At 39.3% G+C, this 24,128-nt stretch overlaps 1 long non-coding RNA gene across 1 annotated transcript in view; it reads left to right on the top strand.

The window, feature by feature from the left end:
* Positions 1 to 23,514, top strand: part of LOC122459776 — a 70,142-nt gene extending 46,628 nt beyond the window's left edge. Inside the window, exon 4 of the long non-coding RNA XR_006280703.1 lies at positions 23,286 to 23,514. This is a non-coding gene — a long non-coding RNA (uncharacterized LOC122459776). The remainder of the gene's footprint in view (positions 1 to 23,285) is intronic.
* Positions 23,515 to 24,128: the final 614 nt, after the last annotated feature.

The raw sequence follows: 24,128 nt of genomic DNA, 5'->3' as shown, positions 1-24,128 counted from the left end.
GTAGTTGTAGGAATGCATGATAGAGATCTTGTAGGTGTTTGTCTCTGTCTGAGGGGTTGGAGCAAATGCGGTTATATCGTAGCGCTTGGCTGTAGACAATGGATCGAGTGGTATGATCTGGATGAAAGCTAGAGGCATGTAGGTAGGAATAGCGGTCAGTAGGTTTCCGATATAGGGTGGTGTTTATGTGACCATCGCTTATTAGCACTGTAGTGTCCAGGAAGTGGATCTCTTGTGTGGACTGGTCCAGGCTGAGGTTGATGGTGGGATGGAAATTGTTGAAATCATGGTGGAATTCCTCAAGAGCTTCTTTTCCATGGGTCCAGATGATGAAGATGTCATCAATGTAGCGCAAGTAGAGTAGGGGCATTAGGGGACGAGAGCTGAGGAAGCGTTGTTCTAAGTCAACCATAAAAATGTTGGCATACTGTGGGGCCGAGGAAACTACAGTCCATTGGTGATCTTCCTAAAAACACCATCCTAGCCACTATGGATGTAGAAGCCCTCTACACCAACATTCCACACAAAGATGGACTACAAGCCGTCAGGAACAGTATCCCCGATACTGTCACGGCTAACCTGGTGGCAAAACTTTGTGACTTTGTCCTGACCCATAACTATTTCACATTTGGTGACAATGTATACCTTCAAATCAGCGGCACTGCGATGGGTACCCGCATGGGATATAGGATTGAGAGATGCTGGAAACTATGTCCACGTACAACCAATGTTGGAATGGAGCCATGCTTTCTCAGTTGTGAGACCCAGAACAGGTGTGACTCTTCAAGTTTGGTTTGGCATAAACCTCAGGCCTCCAAGTCCTAAGGCCAGCTTACCTGAACCATATTGATGATTATTCCTCCTCCATTCCTGCACAGGGCTGCCAAGAGTTAAATATCTTCTATGACCCTTCTGCACTTGGCAGACCTGCCTTGTCACCCATAAGGAATTTGTTGATTCTCTTCCTGGCCACCAAGGGTCACTATGGCAGAGCTGATGCTTTCCCTTCTGTCACTGCTTTTGCTGTTGGATCCAAGCCAGCATGGAGCAGCCAGGAGGAGGTTGTGGTGTGTGCATCTGGCTTCCCCAATGTCCTCTAGCCAGGAAAAGGAAAGGGCAGAGATAGAGGGGAGAGAATGGGATGGGTGATGGGTGCATCATGTGAAGCAGAACAGGGGGATATGGACTGAAAGGGAGGCACCAAAGGGAACATGGGTAGAATGGGAGAAGCTGCTCCAGAATCTCCTACCCCACCCCCAGGTTCATGCCACCAATCAGATCTACTCCTGGCTCTCTCAACCACTTCCTGAAAACCCTTCTATCTCCCCACCCACCTACCCAGTGACCCCCCCACACACATTCTGACTCCCTCCAGATACCCCAACCACACCCTAAACTTTCTGAGATGGGATTTGTTCTTTAGAGGAACAAAGAGGGGTGGAGTATACCAGATATCCCCGAGCCAGTTCTGAATGCTCTGGTCTTCTGAGGATCCTGAGGGCTCTGTAGAGCTTGGGAACAGAACCACTGGTTGTTTACTGGAAGGACAAACAACTCTCTTCCCATCTTTGAAGAATACTAGAAAACTCTATGAGGGAATCTGTGTGCAGATGTATCTCCCAGGCACTCTCCCAAGGGTACATTTTTTTGGAGGAAGGGATGATCCAGGCCTTAAAACCCACAAATGCAAAGGAATTCATTGTAAAGGCTGAAGCTAGGTCAGCTGATTGGCAAGTATTATGGCATTCTAATTCTTAGATTGTTGGCTGTTCCAGGCAGAGACTCAGTGTTCCTCGATATTTCTACAGCACCTAGCATAACAAGGCCCTTATTCTGATCAGGCCCTTTGGGAGCTACTGTAACAAAATAAGTAATACTAATTGCATCTGGGCACCACAATAGGATGATGAATTCATTGCATAGAGGGGAGATAAACCTTTTCCTTGCATTTGCAGTAGGTTTGAATGTGAAACTATGATTGCAGATGATTCTAACAAAACTAGGTAAATGAACAGCATGGTGGTAGTTGAAATTATATTAAGATAAATGCACAATAATGGACATTGGAAGGAAAAACTGTATGCATGTAAATTGCTGAGCTCTAAATTAACTGTAATCACTTTAAAAAGATTTGGGTGTCATTGTGAACAGCTCCGTGAAAATACTTGCTCAATGATCAGCAGCCGTCAAAAAGGCAACTGAAATGTTAGGTTGCATAATACAGAAATGGGATAGAAGATAACAATGGAGATATTATAATGCTGGTACATAAATCAAAGGTATGTGCGCACCCTATGTTCAGTTCTAGGAGAACTGGTCGGAAACATTTTTTTCTATCGGTGAATGCTGATTCATGGAAATTGAAACATTTCACCAAAAAAGGCTCAGTTTTGTTTAAGTTATGATGAAAACTTGCTTGGTTGCCTGCCAGTTCATCTACTTTCCTGATTCCCAGCTCTTTAGTAGCTCACCTGGTTGACTGACACAGAATTAAGGGATTAGGAGCTTTGGCTCCTAAACTGAGCTCCCAGGCTTCTTGGCTCCTCCATAGCTCTCCTGGTAGGCTGCTGCAGAGTGGGGTTCCCAGGCTTCCAGGTTCCCAGCTCCCCTTGGTCCACCAGGGGGATAACAAGGAGCTGGAAATCCTGAGAATGCTGGATCCCAGGTTCACAGCAGCTTGCCAGTACCCCAAGATCCCATGGTTTACAGGGTTTGCAGCACTGGAGCAGCCTGCCATATAGCCGACCCCTGAGCTGGGGACATGAAGCATTCCAGGATCCGCAGTTCTGGAGCAGGTGGACTACTCTCGAACTGAAGCACCATTCCTGTTCACACAAAATTCCAAAACGTTGGGCTTTCACTGCAAATCAAAATAAAACTAAATTTTGAAATATCAAAATCCTCCACAAAATGGAGTTACCTTTCTCTGTCCAGTTCTAAGTTGTGGCCACACTAACTCATAAAAATTATAGCAGAAATAGAAAAAATTCAGAGACTGGGAACAAAAATAATTAAAGGCATGAAAATGTTTCCTTATGTGGTGAGATTGAAAAGATTGGGACTTTAGATTATGGAGCTGATAGACATGGATCTAAATAAGGTATATACATTAACAAGTGATTTAGAGATGGTAAATCTGGTGCTTACTCTTCCCCATTCTCATAACAAAAGAACAAGGGAATATCCAGTGCACATTATTTCTGATAAAAGGAATACTTTTTTATATAACAAGGAGTTAACCTGTGGCCACAAAGTATTATTTAGGCCAAAAGTTTAGTACAATTTTTAAAAAAATAGACATTTATATGTATGACTACTGCAAAGCTACAACTATATTAGTTAGCATTTAAAAAAAACATAAAGGATATAAACTTTTATGCTTTGAGGCATAGCTATTCACTCACTGTCTGGAGTTAGGAACATAAGAACATAAGAATGGCCATACTGGGTCAGACCAAAGGTCCATCCAGCCCAGTATCCTGTCTACTGAAAGAAAGGAAGAAACATCCCCTTTGTGCAAGTTACTCATAGTTGGCCTTCATGGGGATTCTTGCCTCTTCTGAGGCACCTCATAGTGTTGGAAACAGGATACTAGACTTGACAGACTACTCTGGTCTAGTAGGGCATTTCCTTTGTTCCTAAGAGTTCTTTTGTTTGTGTTTGTTTATATTTTTCACAGGCTCTTTTAGTTCCTCAGGGAATAATTTGTAGACTGAAGTAATAAGATGTCTGATTCTTTTCACTATAATTCAGATCCTATATGGTCAGAAAACTGTCACTTATCTATCTTAGCCCCAGAAATGGGGAACAAAGGCCAGTGAAAAACATAAATACCACTGTCAAGGTAATTTAGAATTATTCAGCTTTCGGAAGAATCCAAAACATCCTGCTCTACTTCTAAGATGATTGTGAGCCTAACTCAAAGTACTAAGATTACTATCAGATTTTTAAATAATGATATGGAGCAAAACCAAACACAATGCGCATGCACACACAAATGTACACACACACATAGTGTGATATGCTATTACGCTAGTAGCTCCTCTGAAGAACGTGTGTGTGTGTGTGTGTGTGTGTGTGTGTGTATAGGATCCCGTAGGATTCTAGCTGCTTTCAGGATGCTAGCATGGAAAAGTTAGTTAATCCCATAAAACTTTAACAAATATTTGGTGTGACTATTTTGAGGCTAAGCAGTCAAGTTATCTCATTCTGTGTCTATCACTGAACAGAGGCATTTGGGTGCTGAAAATGCTATGTTATTGTGAGCTGATATTCAGGCCAGTCTTGATGAAAGTTGGTTGAAAATCTTTTAACCACATGTTTTTTTCATTGAAAGATGCACTTCGGAATGTTTTACAACATAGTTTAATGTTCACACAAAAAAATGAAAACAACTTTTTTTTATATTTGTTTTTGAAAACCAAGTGATTTTAATTCAATATGAAACAAAAAAAGTTTGTTTCAGTCAGAATTTTTTTTGTCAAAAAAATTTAATTTTCCATGGAAAAATTTCTAATGAAACCATTTTGTTCAAATTCTGGGGAGCAAGTCAAACTGGATTTTTCAAACAGCTGTGGTTGTAACTAGATGCACCTCCATCTCCCTTTGTAGTTTTAATCCTGGAGGATGAGATTGCCTGGGATCAAGTCAGAGCACATACTTAGCCTAAATATTTAGACTTTGGAATGTCCATTCTTGGCTCTGGCTGTTTTAAGGGCCTGCAGGGCATGTTGCCTGAGGTTCTTGGAGAGGCAAGGAATTCAACTCGCTCATCATTCCTTTTCCAGCACGCAATATCTGAGTATATTGAAAGACTACTGATTTAAGATATTTTATGTTAAATATTGGGGTGGCGGGGGGGGGGAGAACATCTGTATTTGTAATTTGCCACAAAGGATTAGTTTGTTACACTGGCCTCACTTTTATTATTGCTCACACACAATGAATAAGAACTGGGGCTCAAAATGGGATGGAAATGGAGATGTAAGAGAGTAAGGAGCTCTGCCTACAACTGTACATTACATGTTTGTAATTTGTAGCATGCACCCAGGAGTCAGGTTGGCTGAAGAGAAGGTACATCACGTTTTGCTGACTGTACAAGCATCCACCTCCTATTGAGTCTGCTCTAGCTCATGGAAAAATCTAGCTTATACTGGGGAATGTCAGAGGCTTTGTGACAGCATGGCCCTGGCCCTTCATGGCCCCCTGCTGGAGGCCTTTTGGCCCTACTATACCCTGGCCCAGGAAGCAACAGCAAGGGAGGATCCAAGCCTGCATAAAAAGGCTGTACTGAAGTAGCCAATCAGATTCCAGCAAGCTCAGATAAAAGAAGCTTCAGGGCCTTAGCAGATCAGTTCCTGGCTGGGACCAGAGGGGTGAGGAAGAGAGCTTCTTTGGCCAAGGGAGCTTGATAGGCTGAATTTGCTAAACTTGGGAGCATGGGGACCTGAGAATTCTAACCCTAAGGTAATAGGTGAAGGGACCAGGTGGGAAGAGGCCCAGGGAATGTAGCAGTCACTAATTAAAGGAAGCAATACATGGCTGCTCTGTGCAGGGCCCCAGCATTGGAATCCTGAGTCGTGAGTGGGCCTGGGTTTCTCCACTGGCCACTAGCAAAGTGGCCTAAGCCCCAAGATGGGGACATGGCTCCTTTAGAAGCTGGAATGAAGGGCAAGATTTAAAGGGCCCAGAGATGGGGCTGAAGACCCTGGTAAGGGCAGACAGTTTGAACTGTTTGCAACCCAGAAGGGGTCCATTTTTGACTCTGTGATTTGGCCCAAGGACTGAGCCACTGGAGGCTTGCCTAACAAGGAAGGCAACCTGCAGAGGGCTCCGGGAGCAGGAAGAAGATTGCAGTACCACATTCTCTTTGGATCCTCCTTTGCAGGTGTATTTGTGCTCTTTGCTGGTTATAACAGAGGAATTGTTCTCTTCGGTGGGTGAGTGAGGGCAGTGACAAGAGCTACCCTTGTCACCTTCTCCTCTTTGCAGTGAGGTAAGCAAGATCAGCACTAACTATTGATCTTTTCTAAGTCAGTTGGAAAGCTGACACTTTTCCAAATCTGGATCATTGGCTCCCGTGATTAACCAGTGGCACTAATGTCAGTGAGTCAAGATAGTTTGCAGGGCTCTGATTGTACATGCCACCATGTCAGAGGATGGGTTAACTCAGATATCACAGGTACACAGCCTAAATTTAAATGTTCTCACAACTTCTCCAACGGTACCTGAGGAGATCATATCAATTGTATTGATTTGCAAATGTAATGGGAACAATGACATACAATGTAGCAAACCTGAGCTAATTGAAACAAATCAATCACAAATCAATGGCACCATTTGATTTTTTTGTTAATTTCAACTGATGGGGGAAAAAAACAAGGTGCATTATGAAAACATGCAATTTGGTACACTCCAGCATAAACTCCAAGAACTTCCCAAATAGGGCCTTAGCGTATTATTGAATGCAGATTTTAAAAATGACTCTCCAAATATAAAATTTCAGTGCGCACAGAACCAAATTTCAATAAACATCCTACTGCATTTTGCCTGTTAAACTGCATATGTAACCAGGGATTTGCATGCACAATGTTTAATTTTGTGATTACTCCTGCATTTCAATGGTTTAAAAGACATGGCTCCAGTAGCTATTGGTTTTTCTCCTTGCCTTTGCTCCTAGAAGCCTGCCAATTTTCCTACTTTTTACCCATCCAAATTCCAACATTGCTCCAGCCTTAAAATCATTGGGTATTTCTACAGATGACACCCGATTAGTGGCATATGGATGTTGGTAAGGTGAAGTGATCCCTATATCACAAGGTCCTAGATATTAACAATAGGGAAACTCCTAGAAGGTCATCTGGTCAATCTCCTTGAATATACTGTATTGTTCTGTTCCATTCTGCTACTTGTAGGGTGCCAATGAGTATCGATCTGAACGCATTCTAAAAGTGCATCAAGTGACACGACTAACAATGTGTGGTTCATGCCATCGTCTTCCAAATAGGAGTATTTTAATTTTTTTTATTTATAAGATATAAGGGATGTAAATCTTGTCTCTGTTAGTAGTTTAGCACAAGGGCAGCTATACTGTTGTTGACTATTGCTATAGTTATGAGTTCTACTTTTTGTAATGTAGATGCAAGTAGGGAAATTTGATGTGAGCGCAGCTCTTCAGTGCTGGTTTCCAAAGCTCAGAATTTGTCATTAGGCATTGGGAAATTTAATGCAAACTTACTCAAATATTGGGGGATGTTTGTTTGTTTGTTTGTTTGTTTTATGAATGCTTCCTTCTTTTATGAAATATTTTGTTTCAGTTCCACTTAATGTGGTTCACTCTGCAATGGACCATTTGAATTTAGCTGCAAGTTGTTAGCTGATGGATACAATAATTTCATGATTTCAAAGTAATTGTTCAAACTCAGTTTAGTTGTACAAAGACATTGCAAGATCACTATTCACACAGACAATTTTATAATGTTTTTTTTATTTTTGAAAAAATAAACTTTCTGTAGATGGCTGTGTGTGTATATATATAGATTTTATATATCTATATATTTTTATATTCTTTAAAAGCACTAACTGTCTTATTACCTACAAGTTCATATCTGTGCAATAAAGGTTAAAGGACTATTTTCATCAGTGGAAAACTTCACCCTTCCTTTCACTCCCAAAAAGTAACATTAAACATAGGCAACAATAGTATATAAGCTTTGGCACCTCTTCAATACTTTTTAGGCATCCTCCAAAAGTGCTGATCTTTGGCTAGTCTGACTTATTCCTAAAATAACTAAGATGTTATATATTCCAGGACAGCTACAATTCTAATCCAGCAATTATAAATACAGCATATTCCTAATTATTAAACCATTTTACAAAGCAAAATTAAATTTTGCCGTATAGAATAATTCAAATATTAACCAGATTGGAGAAAAAAATGTTAGCAGTATAAAATATGACTCCTACAAGCAACACTTTAACTCCAGGGCCATATGACATGCAAGTGTATATGCTTAGCTCCAGGCCAAAAATAAATAAATATATAACAAGTACCATACTTCTGTCAGTTAGATCTGGGTGAATTATGGATTTTTTAGTTCACTGGCAATTCCAAAACACAAACGAACAAAATATTCAGGTCAAACTAAAAGTGAAATTTTTGGTGAATCACAAAGGTAAAAAAAGTTTTGTTTTGATTTCAAGGAGACTTCTTTTCTTTTCTTTTGCACTTTTAATTATAAAAATACATTTGAAGGAAATTTCTAGTAAAAAAAACTAATTTCAAACTTCTTGTTTCAAAAACATCAAAATGAAACATTTTGACTTTTTTTTAGAATTTTTGTTTTGTTTCTTTCCAACACAAATAACTTTTCAAAACCAACATGAATTTGCAAAATGTTTTGGTGTCACCAGATCTGCATTTTGTCCCCCACAAAAATGTTTTGGACAAAAAAAATTATGCCTGGCTCTGTCAATTGCTAGCTCTTTGTATTTGTTTACCCAAGGTAAAATTCTCCCTCATGCAGAGGGCCACCACAGTGCTGATGCACTACTTTAAGACCATAAATTATGCATAAGTTTTCTGCTAGCCTTCTCTCACCTAAAGTTTTTATGCATGAAAATTATATTAATCTACTATGTTCTACCTTAATCCTTACATGTGTGTTTATGGCCATGCGAAACATGTCTTTAAACTACATGGAACTGAACAGCTATTAGCACTTAATTAGAAAATATTTATTCTAAAATAACTTTTAATTAAATCCAGGGATTACTTCCTATAAACAAGCAAAATTGTTAATTATAATTGTTAAGGTATTGAAATATACCATTACACCAGATTTTGTGTCCTGCGGAGAAGGAGAACCCAAATGGACATTGAAGGCCATGATTAAGTATCCTGATGCTTTTCCAACTCCAAAAGGCTTCAGAGAAGCTTCAGGGATGTTTGGTGTCCAAAAGCCAAAGCATGCAGGACCTAACTGGATTCGTTGCACCAGGAGGATGCACTGTTGCATCCAGTCCTGAATTGTGAATACTGGCCATTGGACAAGTGCTAGAGAAAGCCATGTGACCCCAGTCTGAGGGACAACACTGTCAAAGACTGCAGATTTTCTCGGGAGGAGACCTACCCCAACTAACAAGGAAAAAATTGAGGCTTGGCTTGAGCATGCCATTCAAATGGACCAGGAATGGTCATGCTCTGAATGACAACAAAGAAAAGACTGTTAGAAAGCCTAAGAGGATCTGGTGCAGATTCCAGTAGATCCCGCAGGGTTAGCAACACAGAAGCCACTGCTGCAGATTATCTCTCCATGTTGGAGAGAGTCTTTGGAAGTACTGAGACTAGAGCAGATGTCCTGCTTAAGTTTCAAACCTTGCGGCAGGAACCTGGAGAGAAGTTCTCTGCCTGTGTGTTACTTATTGAATGTCTCCTGCAAGGGGCCCCCACAAGAAAGGAATTTCAGGGAAAGAACTAAACTGCCTGAGAGTTGAACAGATCCTTAGAGGTGCAAGACATTCTGGTTTGCTACTTCTTCAATTAAGACTTGAGGAGAGGAAGGGAAATCTACCACAGTGTGGAAAGACTAATATTGAGACTAATATAGAGATAGCTGTCCCTGCAGTGAGAGCGATGTGTAAGATTGCCAAGGCAAAACCCAACTTGACTACTGCTAAGGTGGGGAGAGCTGTTGATGTTTTGGGAGCATCTCTTGAAACCATTCCTGAAGTCTACTCTCTAGATCATGATGGTGGGTGTCACAGTGCCCTTCGAGAACAGGACCCTGGCCTTCTGCGATGCCCAAGCTTGAAAGGTGGAGAAATTTGCCCCTCTGGAGGACACCTTGAGAGCTAATGGTTACCAGGTTCAGACACACGCACTGATCATCGGAGCACTGGACGCATGGGACCTCAGTAACGAGTGAGTGCTGAGAGAATGCGGAATTGGTCAACGGTTCAGCTGATGCAGCAAATCATGGTGTCGGACGCCATCCAGTGGTCGAGGGACATCTACATCGAACACATCACCGGACATCAGCAATACCAGGGGAGATGAGCTGGAGTGCTGATGAGAAGCATAGTCAGGAAAGTAACTGAAATACTTCCCTTATGGATTGTATTTTCTAAATGGACAACCTACCATAAATTCTCAATTACTGAGGGACAATCTTCACTCATTGATATATTTTCTTTCCACAACCAACTCACTATATAACTTTTCATGAGTGGTGTACCCAAATACTTGTATGTAATAGCTAAACTGTATTGTTAAATTTATTCATTTAAATTTGGGCTATTGCTGATTATGCACTGTATGTATCTTATGACTTTTAAAGCAAACTTTATATTTGTGGATAATCTAAGCACTATACCCAGATGTGCAGACATTCTCTTTTCTCAACCTATGTATTATATAACTTTTAAACATTAGCTTTAATAAAATTTTTAACTCTTATACTACAGTAACTAATATACCATGTCTGTGTTTGCTAAGAATTTACCTTGGTTTCATAGACCTTTTCCCCCTTACAGTTTCAATTCAGTAGGTACTAGTACCCTCCCTTGAAAGTCTGTAGCATCTTCACTAATTTGTTCTATTTCTGCTAAGATATTTCCTGGTCAGAAATAAATTAATGTAGACCCATAGGAAAGCATAGCTTCTTCATTCAAGGTTGCAGTGAGCTCTTACTGGTTCTCCATTGTTGGCTATAAACACACTGTACCATATACAGACACTCTGCAGATTTCATCATACAATTTCATTTCTTGTTGGTGTAGCCATAACTCCATCCTTTCTAAGAAAAGAAGTAATAAAACCAGTATGTTCTTTATTAAACTAAATGAAATTATTGTGATTGCTTATGTAGCTTGGCTCTTGGGATGTATGAAATGGGATTCTGGTCGAGCTGGAAACTCGGCACTCCCCACTACCGATACGTGTTCACTGCAGAATTCAAGACAGCTCTTTAATATGAGGGATATCTGAGTTCTTATTCTGGTATAGACACTCATTCTTTATGTAAAATCAGCAAAGTCATTCAAACTCTCAAGTTTTTCCATCTGCAAAATGGGGATAATACTACTGTACCTCATAGGTATGTTGTAAGAACTCATAAGCATTAACTAATAAAGTATACTGAAGATGAAAAGCACTGAGTATTAAGTGTTGTTTCTTTTTTACTTAAAGTTTTTCAGACATGACTTTTAAGATTTCTAAGGCTGCCAAGTCATCTCATCACAATCATGCTTCACATTGTAAGTTTTTTACTGACGCAATTGCTCAGTGGTACATATTGCATCAAAAAAAGCGAGACTTTGGCCCAGGAATTTGAAAAGACACTAACTTCATTTTTGTATATGATGATACCATCTTACATATATGATTTTATGCATTTTAGTTTCTTGATTGCAAGAGGAAAACAAAGTTCAGTGTTTAGTGCCAGACTGTTTTGAACATGTTTCAAAAGTTGGAGAGAGAGTGGAGGGCAGAGAAAGAGTTATAATTCAATTCAAGGACTGGAAGGAGAAAACAGCATAAGTAACTAGTTGTAGATTTCCACTAGGGGAAGAATTATTGATACTTTTATTTCTGCTTATCACACTATAACTTTAAACCTGATGACTTAATTCTATTGGACTGTTTTTTCAACCTGATTGAAATATAGCAGTGAGCTACTGGACAATAGTCTAGAAAAAAGGTATTGGCCTACCTTTTCATGAATGATTAGTAAAGTTGTTTCAGTTTTTGAGTGCCTAATGTGAGACACATTTACAGGGTCTGATGCTTCAAAGGTCAGGTGCTCAGTACTCTTAACATTTGGGGGTGGAAATAATGTAGTTAAAATTCATAATATATATATTCAAAGCTTAGTCTACACAAGATGAAAGTAATTGCCTGCATCTTAAATCCACTACTTACACATTAGCAACACATGACTTAAATAAAATGTTCAGTCTCTCAACAAATAAACACTGTATATGACAATCAGAAAGCAAATCTAGGTAGAAAATATGTCTAAACTTGTGTGGGATTAGGAAAAGAAGGAAAGAGTGGAAATCAACTGGAATAATAGTGCTCTAGACTAATTTTAGTGCTGTACATCATCAGGAGCAAAAGGAAGTAGAGGTTCAAATTAAAAAGGAAATGAAATCCTAATCTTATGTAGTCCCTTCTTTTCATACCCTGCAGTTCTTTAATACAGACACACGGAATATGCTTTATGTAAATCAATCAACCATAGTCCTTACCAAATTACCCACATCTGTGAATGAGGTTAAGCCCAATTACTGTTAAAATTCTGTTAAATGAATGATTTTAGGAATTACTATGGACCACATTGTGCACAGGAGACAGGAGTTATGCACATAGAGGCAAGAGTCCTAGCACATATCTACCCTTCCCGTATGGAGAGGTAACTCAGTCCCTATCACAGACACACATACTTTGAGTCTGGGGATCCAGGCAAGGGGATGGGGCGGAGCCAAGCGGATACACATATATAAGTACAGTATTGACACAGGGTTCCCCACAATAAGATAGTACAAACATATTAATGTTTCTCTGCACCCAAAATCCTTTCTGGGGATCCACCCCCTTTCATGGGGTTTGAGGAAGTGACTGGCTCTAGAACCTTTGTCAGTTTGGCTGGAGAGTGCTATGCTAGTTCCAGCATCTCCCTGTGGATACTTCTGGTCACCATCTGATTCCCTGAGATCCATGAGTGGTCAAGTCCTGTAGCCTATTCCCCAGGCCACCAACAGAATAACTCAGGAGAAAACTTCATGAGAACCTCTGGGTCTTACAACTCCTTTTACTTCTCCTGTGGGATAATCCACAGGGTTGGAAGTTGGTGACTGAGCAGGCTGTACATAAACAAAACCTGAAATGTATAATCACCCAGCTTTTCAAAACAGTGCATATTTCTATGGGCACACAATTCACACTGCAATTGTAATAGAACGGACAAACTTACATACATAACTATATGACTATATATATAGTGATGTTTCAAAATCAAGGGGGGGAATGCCAATTTCTAGTCAAAATTTCTGCGCAAAGAGGAGCGCAATGTCCTGTTCTATGTAGCAAGACCAAGTCATCCTAGAAGCACTACTGCAGTTTGTCTTCAGCAGGTGCTTCCTTCAAACTTTTGTTCTGCTGTATCTCTTATCTTTATTTTCTCCAGAGATGTTCAGCCAGTTCTGTGTAGTGAAATTTTAGCTTAGCTCTGCATAAAGTAACTTCATCCATTTTTGCTTCCAAAAGATCTATTTGAGCACCAGCAAGGCCTGTCATTTGATCTTCATAACTGGACCCAGATCCAGAAAAAACAATACTCATATAATAAGCAGCTTTTCCTGGCGTGGATAGTCCTAATATTCAATTATTAGTTGCAGGGACTCATTCCATTTAAAATGCCATGAAGGGTCCACTACTGAAATTGACTTAGATGCATAATTCCTACTGAAATCAGTGGATTAATTGCAGTGTAGTGGGTTTCGTAGAGTTGGGATGACTGGTTACTACAAAGTGTGGGCTCCAGCCCATGTCTCATTGAAATTGGCTTTATAGTAGATAGTTTTGTTTTTTGTTTTTAATTATTGGAAGTAACTTTGTTGTCAATGCATCCAGCAATGTGGTGGCAATCATTACATCTATCTAGCAGATTTCGTTAGAAGGATTCCCCAAATGCTTTGCAAACTGAATACAAATTAAAGGGATGAAATAACACCTATGCCCAATGTTCCTGGACCCAACTATCCAATACCAGCAAAACTTCTAAAAATATCTTCCTTCCATTGTATTAAGGTTATGTAGCCAGCTCAGTTAATAATTGCTACTACTTTCCTTTTTATTTGTTGCAAAAACTAGTATTTCACAAATTAGAGCTTGCTTGCCTGTCTGCCTAAAACACAGTACAAAACTCGATATATATATCTATATATATCTATATATAGATATATAGATAGATATATATATTTTTGGCATGCTCAGAATCCCAAAGGTGCTACCTTGCCCTTCTGTAAAGCCCTCACATCCCAGTAAGTCTTTTGCATTGTCCACACAGTCACTTGCTAGGGATGGAATTTCAGCTACTAGGGCTTCCTCAAGCCTCAGTTTACTTTATCTGAACATGTGTTTTCTCAGCCAAATATGCTTACAAATAACAAAAGTTGTTTCTCTTTCTTCTTGACTTTTTATGATGACAAGTAGTATGATAAATTGTTAAAGTGGAGGAGCTGTGTGTCATACCTGGGTCTGACTCTTCTGGGGGAATCTCACTCTCTGTGCCTGACTCAGTTTACTCATCTGCAAAATGGGTGTTGTGAGGATGAATTATTTAATATTTTAGATACTTTGGCAGGTGCTATAGAAGTTCAAAGCACAATGTTACTCACTGTGGAGTCACTGAAGCTAGTAATCAATTATCTGTTTTGCTGTTTGCTGTGTGCTATGGAGTCTCAAAATCTTAAGCAAAATCAGAAACCTCACCAAGTTCAGAAAGACCAAATAAGATGTGGAAGGAGGGGAGAACAAAGTTCTTTTTGGTATTTTTCTCTCCTTTCTTTCTTTGTTTTGAAATCTCTTCCCCAGTCTATAGCGGTACCCTAAGCTTCCTTACATGGGTTAGATTCAGATATCTATCTCTAGTAGGGTGACCAGCAAGTTTGAAAAACTGGGACAGGAGCTGAGGGGTAATAGGTGCCTATATAAAACAATCCCAAATATTGGGACTGTCCCTATAAAATCGGGACACCTGGTCCCAGTATGCGAACTCCTGTGATGATCCTTGTTCAAGAGTCTTAGAAGGGTTTGTTTCACCATGACCACGTGTATTTTTCCTTATTGGTTTATAGTCAGATGATGTGGATAGAACAAGTCACATGTTGTTCTTTGTAAATAAGGAGTAAGACCTAGAGATGCTTTTGTCCTGTAAAATGTATGCATGTTTAATTATTCAGACATAGTAATCCAATTAGATATATTTAATCTTTTATTTTTAATATGGATTTTTTATTTTATAACTTTGAAGCTGGTTATATAGGACTTCTCCCTCCCCCCCCCCCCGCCCCCGCTTAATCTTATGACCAGCCCTTGCCTACAATTACAAATAAGGGTTGCTTTTGCACACTTATTAGTATTAGTATTTATGTATTATATATACTATTCAAGAAATGTGAATGATCTGCACATAATTCATTGCAGTGAAAATGACTGAGCACTCTGTAAGAACCTGCATTCTGTCTGTGCTATTCTGCTCTTAGCCCAAGAGAGCTGATGATAGCCCTGCACATAGTACAAAACTTACTGCACCACATTTTTAAACCCTGACGTCAAACTTGTGTCTGCAAAACAGGTGTACTTGTGCCAAAAGGGCCAGAAGTAGTTCCACTCATTTTATTTGGCTTTGGATCACACCCAGAAAGCTGACCTGATCCAACATCTGTCAACATCAGTGGAAATGCTCCCATTTACTTCAGGGGGAGTTGGCTCAGACCTAGTACAGGTTTGCTAATGCAAATCAGATAATTGAAGGGAGCATGTAAATGCATACTCTGTATATGTAGTTACCAACTTACAAGTGAGTGGATTTAACATAGGTACACACGTTATGAAAATTTAGCAAATTATGTTTGCAGGCACCCTTGATTCCAAAGCCTTTAAGTATAAACACTGGAATAAGAAGAGCTCGGTAGATCCAAATACCCTGCTTATTATCATTAATAGACATTCATAGAAGACTTTTTGGGGTGCTTAAAAGAATATTACCAAAAACTTTTAAAATGGTGTGTAACATTTTTCTTTCCTTGGGACAGATCTTTGAAGACCCACAACTTCATGACTTCCGTGGGAGCTTAGGGGGCTCAGCTCCTTCCTGGAGGTGCTGAGCCCAGGAAGGATCAGGCCTATTTTTCATAATACTCTCATAAAAAGATTAAAACTATTTTTTCCTATCAGCTTGTCTCTTTCTATTTGGCAAACATCCATTTTGTTCACCATATTTTAAGCTGAATTGTAATTAAGTTCATAGTTTTTAATAGCATCTTCATGCTACTGTGTATAGTTCCTTATGTCAAAATTGCTTTGTCTGTGCATTAGTATTATCAGTGAGGCCTGATCTCTGGGAATTGTGTTTTATTAGGCATCAAAAAAGCAGAGATAAAAGATCTCAATGTATTTTTGTTTTGGTGGGTTCTACAAAAATCATTCTTGGTGATGGGATTGCAGGTTTTTTCTCTTTTAAAACAGATATAGAGGGTGTATTCTCTGCTGTGACCAGTATTTGATAGGTGGAGTTGTAGAAATCACTTGCAGCTCTATGTTAGTTTGATGCCAGCCGGTTATAACTACAAGGGGCCATAATACCTGCTGAGTATTGCCAAAGTGCTGTGATACACTGGTTGTGCTCCCATTTCTTTGGCCACAGCCTCTATGCCATAAGTCGAGAGAGGACAAAAAGTTTGCAATGGTGGCTCATTCACTGAGTAAACTACAGTATAAACCTTTATTGTAAATGTCAGCTTTTCAAAAGTTTATTTGCTTGTTTGTTTGTAAATATTCATTATTATTCTGACCTCAAAATCTGAAACTAGAGATGTCTCCGTAAATGAATGGCCATGCATCCTGCAGGAAAACTCAAAGAAAGAAATATTGTATGGAGAGTGGTCGCAGCATCATGATATTTGATCCTACAAAGGATGTAGCTTGAAACTGTTAAATTTATTTTACAGACATCACCAAGCTAGATTTAATCAGCTGGACTTTATCATGAAGCTAAACTTTGCCAGTGTAGCAAAGTATTGCTTCAGCCACTCATCCATCCAAGCCTACCTCGCACTACCTTATTGTGACCAAGTCAAAATCTTTGAAAAATAAATTGGTTTAAAATGTAGGTATCTTTTGGGGGGTGAGCGGGGGTGGAAGAAGCAGGGAATGTGATAAATATTGGTGTCCTGTCCCTATTATGATGAAAAGAGCAGTTACCACGCACAGGCATTACATACATGTGGCAATAGCCATGCCAACATCATCAGCAACTGATACACATCTTTCTAACTGGAGCTATAAAAAGTACTGAGAGATTAGCTCAAGGCATCACTGCACATTTGAGGTAGTTATTGTAGGAAAACCCAAAGGGGCAATTATTTATCTTTGTTTCCCGGCCTTTTTTTCCCCCTTCTGAATTGTATTAGCTTGGTTTTACTTTTGTTTTAAACTGAAAAAAGCATTTTCCATGAGGCATGTTTTCTGTTCTGTCTGCTGTCACACTCCCATGTTTGAAAGTGTGTTATCCATTTAGTAGTTCCTACTGTAATGACTGCTGCCATCATCGACAGGATCAAGGGGCCAAACAACCCTAAATTGCATTCTGTTCTTTTTTGTGTTGTTAGATGTATGCATATGTCTAATTATTCAGTTATAAATGCACTGAGATCCTCCCAAGAAAGATGCTGTGTTTAGTGCAAATATTATTTATTTAACTGCTATAACTATCTGGTATTAAGGCTAGCTCTGAGATCCTGAGTGTTTTATCTATCTAATCTATGTATTGTGTAAATGCTTTAACTGCTAAATACTAAAGAGAGGTGTGGGTTTAGTGCTTAGTGCCTAGATTCTCTTCTTTCTCTCTGTCCCACTTTTTAAAGGGTAATAAGAATGTAATAGAGAGCACAGAGCCAGAGTGGACTGGTATACCGCTGCGGGCAGAACTCAGCAATATTTAGGCACAATGTGGCTCCTTGTACCAGACAAAAATGTAGCCTAGCGCCATTGAAATCATGGAGTTTGACTTAAATAAAATTGTGCCTGCTTATACTATGTCTGACTTTAGTCTGAGGCAAGTTGGAGATAGCCCAAGATTGGGAAGTAGGGAGATGACAAAGATGGCTTTACACCACCTTTGTGACTCCCAGATCTTGCAGTTAGCCCTAGGGAATTTAGGGCACCCTTAGAACCGGTCTCAACTTCTCCTAGGTACCTGTGGCTCCCAGGAGCTGTCCCAACAGCCATGGGTAGCTGGAGCATCAGTGCTCTGACCACACACCCTCTTTCCCAGCTATACTCCCTAACTATGGGACTAGGAGAAGGTGTCATAGAGGCACTAAGCCAGCTCTAAGCCTCCTGGGGAAATACCCAGATAACCATTTAATGCAGTCAAAACACGGGAGAAACTGGGGTCTAAGAGTCGGATGATGATCTCTGTTACACAGAGTAAATCTAGAGATGATCTCTGTTACACAGAGTAAATCTAGAGAAAGTCCACCGAAGTCAGTAGTAATTGTAATCAGTAGTCTCCGATCTCAGTCTTAGATCAAAATTTAGTAAGAGTGCTGAACTCTGCTCTGACTCATAATTCAATACTACTGAAGTTAGTGGAATGACAGTGTAAACCAGAGCAACATTTAGCAAAGAGCGGTAATCTTAATTCTGCATTTCTTTCGAGTGTTCTGTTTACCATTAAAAAAAATGCTTTGGAGTATATTGAATTTATTTTAAGGCACCAAATGCAGCAATTTGTCTTTTTAACTATGATGGTTACTTTAATAAATATTGTAATCTTCTTTGTTGTGGTACTACATTTCACACCCCATGTCCCTGTCATAGTGATACTGCTAGGAATAATATTTATTACGTTTTAGATGATGACAGTCTTATTCAGCAGTCATCAGCGCATATCCTACAAGTTCAAACATCCTGATTGCCTTAGGGACTTTTTTTTACCTTCACCCTGACAACTGTGTGCTGTGTTTTTAATAATGCTTATTCTTAAGATATCCCGAGCTCTTTAAATGGAATATCTCTGTACTATACGTTTTCATTTATTTTATCTTTTCTCTGTAGCAGAGTATTGGTCAGACCAATGAAGGAAGGAGATTTGACCTGAATGTGATGTTGGTTCAGAAAAGAGACATCACGGGACAGGGTGTGATGGCACTCGTTGGAAATGATAGTGAGCAAAGACAAAATGTTCATCACAGGTCTGGTTTAAGTCAGATCATGTAGTTCTAGTTGCCATACCAGATCAGACCGGTTCTCTACCTTCTCTAATATCATCTACACATCCGTCTTTCTTTTCTTATTCATAGTATCTGACAATAACTATCTGTCTTCCTTGCCAGCTTGTAGGAGAAATATTTTGATTCACATTTGGCTCACATTAGTGAGAGAAAGTCAAGTCAGAGATGAGTTTTGCTTATGGTTATGAATGCTTTGAGAGCTGTTGGTTTTGTTATTTCCTGGTATGCAGAAACAAGCCCCAAAGTTTAGGTTCAGCTCCTCTGAAAGCTCTGTCTCCTGCACTCATCAGCTTCCTTCTAATGAAGAGGTTCTTAAACTGTGGTCCATGGACCACTGCTTCATTCAGGTGGTCTGCGGATAGTTCCCTCCAGGGTGCATGCCTGGGCGGCCACACACGAGAGAATGAAGGGCCACCCACCTAATTAGTGGAGCCTGCAGGCCTGGTTCCACTAATTAGGTGCCTGGACCCTGGAAAAGACACACATGTAAGGTGAGGTAGTGGCCTTGGGGGGAGCAGGGGATAGGTGAGAGGGGGAAGTGAGATGAGAAGAGGGGGTGGCGGGAATTTGGGACATGCAGGGCTGAAGCGACCAGAGAAAGAGGCGATTTTCCCCAGTCCCAGGGCTGCGGCTGCCAGGGAAAGATGGCCACTCCTTCCCAGCTCCAGCACAGAGGTTGCTGTGGTGGGGGAGAGAGAAACAGACCCCCTTCCATTCCAGTCCCAGCTCGGGGGCTGCCGCGGTGGGGGAAAGAGGGAGATACTGTCATCCTTGCCAGGCACAGCGTGGGGGCTGCCATGGTGGGGGAGAGAGGGCACATCCATCACATTAGAAAGGTAAGACTACTGATATTAACATATGAGTTGTGTGCTTTTATTTGTAGAACAAAAAAGTTGTTTATTATTAAGGTTTTTTTTATATCACACTGAATGCATCCAATGAAGTGAGCGCTTTACAATTGTTAGCTAATGGTACAAACAATATTTGGAAAGATCATTAAGTGGTTCACTGAGACCCTCCACAATTTTCAAGTGGTCAGCGAAAAGAAAGTTTGAGAACCACTGGTCTAGTGGTCAATAGTTTCATTGTTCCAGTGAAATGTACCTAACTTGAGAAGTCATAGTCAAGTAAGGAGAGGTAGTCTCACAGGCCGAAATATCCTATCACATAGAGGGCTTTGATTATCAGAACAGAGATGGAGGTGGATAGTCATGGCAGAAAAATCTGCTGTATTTTGAACCTCATGGTGCTTTTTCAGGGCATGTTGCTTAATTTAAAAATATAAGCTGCAATAATGAAGCCTAGAGGTCACTAATACATGGATAACTATATGGTATGATTACTATGTAGATGGCTTGGTGCAATCTTCAGGCAAATCACAGATGGGAATGAACACATCCCTAGCTATTTAGGTATCTAGTAGCATGAAGGAATCCAAAAGGATCCCAAGGCTGTGGATGAGCTGTCAGTAAATGAATTAAAAATTCATTTTCCCAAGAGTTTTTCAACATGTAGGCTTAAAGGAACAGTCAATTTAAAAATAATGCTATTGTCTGAAAATGTTTTACCTACTATTATTACAAGTAACACCTAAAGCTATTATAATGATAAGTGATTAGAGAAAAATATTTTTCTCTCTTTTCTAGTTTATTTTCCTTGACAGAATTTTGTTTGTAATCTAGTTTCACTTTTCTCCTCCGGATTTTTGTTAGCTGTTTTCCTTTCTCATTTTGATTGCATGGGGCTTTCACACAAAGCAATATGGCAGAGAAAGACATTTTTTTTAAAATGTGATCACAATACCTCAAAAGGTATCAGGGAGACTCGGGGTCAGGTGAAACTTCTTTTAAATTATTTTTTGACATTTGACTAGCTTTCAAAGTTGACAGTTTTCCTCCAAAATTTGCTATCAGTGAGCATTTGTTCTAATAAAACCTAATCACATAAATGTTCAAGAATCATAGAAGATCAGGGTTGGAACAGACCTCAGGAGGTCATCTAGTCCAACCCCCTGCTCAAAGCAGGACTAACCCAAACTAAATCATCCCATGAAAGGTGGACACCAAAGATCTGAAAGTGAGGTGCACAACACCCTCTCTTTTGCTTATGCCCGGGCCCTGTCACAGGGTCATTGTTGTTTGTTATATGGTGAAAAATAGGGAGATCAACCAGTTATATGTAGAAGCACTCTGGGGATATCCACATCAAGTAAAGTCCCATTCAGTGCTGCTGGGAATTTCTATCAGAATGTTTTGACTCATTGCCTTGAGCCTTCATCAGCTGATGGAACTAATTTTTTGTTCATCATCTGATTAAGATTCAAGATAATGAGTCAAAACATGCCAGTAGTAATTCCCAACAGCACCAAAGACAGGATGTTAACTTCTACACATACACAGGCATGCATATAGCCAGACACCAAATGAAACTCAGCCTTCCAGCATATGGATGAGTTCATTTCATTAATGGAAAAGGTGACAATTTCGCATATACCTAGAAAAAGAAGGGGGGAGGGAACCCACAGCTCCAGACCAAACAACTGAAATGATGCCAACAATTCTATCACAGAAAGAGAGGTGCCATAGAATTAATGGAATGAAAGAACACTACCAAAGGAAAAAAGGAATTACTGTGTATAAATCTACATGAAATCTGGGAAAATGCAGATTCCAAATACTTTGTGCATTATCCTGAATAAACAAATGTGCTCCAGAATGTTTTTGATGGCACTGTTACTTGGCACACTGTACTAAGTTTAAAGTTTCAGAAATTTTCCATAACTTCTTTGCTTTCTGCTGGCCTTTTACTTGACTACAAAACACTGAATTTTACAAAGAGTTTTTTGATTAATTATAACCCCCTTACTGTCTATAATTAAAAATCCCAATATATTTTTGGAGAAACATTTGAAATATTTCTATTATGTATTGTTGTACTATCTGAACTTTTATGGCTTGAAAGGTTTGGGCTTTTGGGGATGGATGGGGTGGAACCAGAAGGATTTGTATTAGTGAGAACCACAGTAACCATCAATCTGACCAACAGCTCAGTGCCAGTAAAAGGGTAAAAAAGCTACTTAAAGGATGTGTGAGCTGAATAATTAATACACTGTTCCCAGAACCAGTAAAATTCACAAGTTCCTAAATGTAATAGTCTATTATTCCAAAATCTGAAAAATAGTAATCCCATGATATAATCCAACTTCTTTTTAACCTATCCATAGAAATGTCAGTATTATGTTAGCAACTGATTCATAATATCTATAATACAAAGTCCTGTATATTTATATTTTGTATAGTAACTGATAAATTATGGTACAGCATAAACTGAATGTTAACTATTTATACTGCATATCATGGCTGGGATCCCAATATCTTCAAACCACAAGGACTGGAAGTATGTAGCAATTTTAAATGCAAGCCTCTGTTACCAGAAGAGAGGCTGAATTCTTACATATATGATTAAGGATCATTTCTCCCTGTAGTATGCAGCTGATCTTCATGTTTCTAAAATAATCTTCTTGCTGGAACTCTTTGTTACAATTGCATATAAGGCTTTGGAAGAAAGCAAAGTGCTACAGAGATAAAAACATCTTTTTTTGTCTTTTCCCCTCCACAGTTATGTCTATACTGTAACAATTCCTAACCTGTCAGTTGCTGCAGGCACTATCAGTAGGCATAATAGAAAGCAGGAGCTACTGCTATTGTGCAATTTACAATGCGCAATTGAAGCGAAGCAATTGTCCTACAATCTATAAAAGACTTACTCATAAATGTCTTCAGAGAGGGTCTTAATTGCTGGATGATTTACTGCATGTAGAATATCTTCCCTTTTGTGTTTAGAAGTATTTTGTTGAAGGAGAAACCTTTTTAGCCACATTTTATGGGCCAGTCTTTGCATTGGTAGCACGCATTTATTATCTGTGTAATTGGTGGCACAGTTCTTCTATCATAAACATTGTTATTAGTTAATTAAACTTGAAATGCAGCTTTGTTCCACAACATGTTTTGTCAGATTGTTTACTTTATTTATTTATCATCATAAAATTTTATTTTATGACTGGCAGCTTCTCAGCCCTCCAATAATAATATAAATCAAAACATAAGATTTTAGTCTTCATGCAATTTCCTTTTGGTCTGAAAATATGAAACCAGATGTTTTTGGCATGCTAAAGATTCTTTTCATCTTTTTTTAGATTATTTCAATGCAGTCAAAGTAAATGCATTTTTAAAACTTATGAAAGTTAAATTTCCTTTGTTCACTAGGGTGTAGTCTGGTTTGCATTGATGCAGCAGCCGAGAGAGACCTTTTAGATAAAATACTGAATGCCACTGAAGAATTACACGTGTGCCTCAGCAACAGGAATTGTATTAATAGCAGATCAGTAGATTTATATTATAATTTAAAACATTATGAACTTTTTATGGAAGAGCTTAGTAAGCAGTTTAGAAGACTGGACTGCAGGACAGCTATGTGACCTACAGCATGTGTACAGTAAGTGACTAACATGCAATATCTGTTCACATATTTAGCAGCCTGTTTCAACTCAGAAACAGATTTTATTTAATGGTGGCCTAAAGAATTGTCATCAGTATTTCCTTTAACAGTGAATTCCATTTCAGTAGACATGAGATCTAGGCCTGAGGCTACCACGGAAGGACCTAAACATTCCCAGGCGGGCCTCTCTTCAATAACAGTAGCAGCCTTGAAGGGATTTACTGATACTGTAAAGAATATGAAGTAATAAACAGGAACTGGAGCAAAGTGGGACAATTGATATGCTCATTTACATGCCAGTACTCAGAATACTCTTCCAGCTCCCAGTCATTTCAAAGGAGTTTTTTGCTTTTTCAGCTAGAATGGTGGAAGGTTTCCTCCACATTTACCTTCCATGTCTAAACTGAATGAAAGAAAGAGATGTACATTTGTTTTTAGTTAGATTTGACCTACTTCAGAATCAGGGTGTTAGACAACCAATGAGCTTTATAATGAGACTAAACATTTTCACCCACACAGCAGATGCATATTTGCCACGGCTTTGCCATTTTTGTGGCATTTGTTAAATCTCTGTGGCCTATTTATTCAGGGAAATTAAGTTGAATAGGGGA

This window comes from Dermochelys coriacea, chromosome 1 (genome assembly GCF_009764565.3).
Source record: "Dermochelys coriacea isolate rDerCor1 chromosome 1, rDerCor1.pri.v4, whole genome shotgun sequence".
Lineage (NCBI taxonomy): Eukaryota > Metazoa > Chordata > Testudines > Dermochelyidae > Dermochelys > Dermochelys coriacea.
The sequence above is the reverse complement of the archived record's forward strand: the minus strand, read 5'-3'. Positions and strand labels throughout refer to the sequence as shown.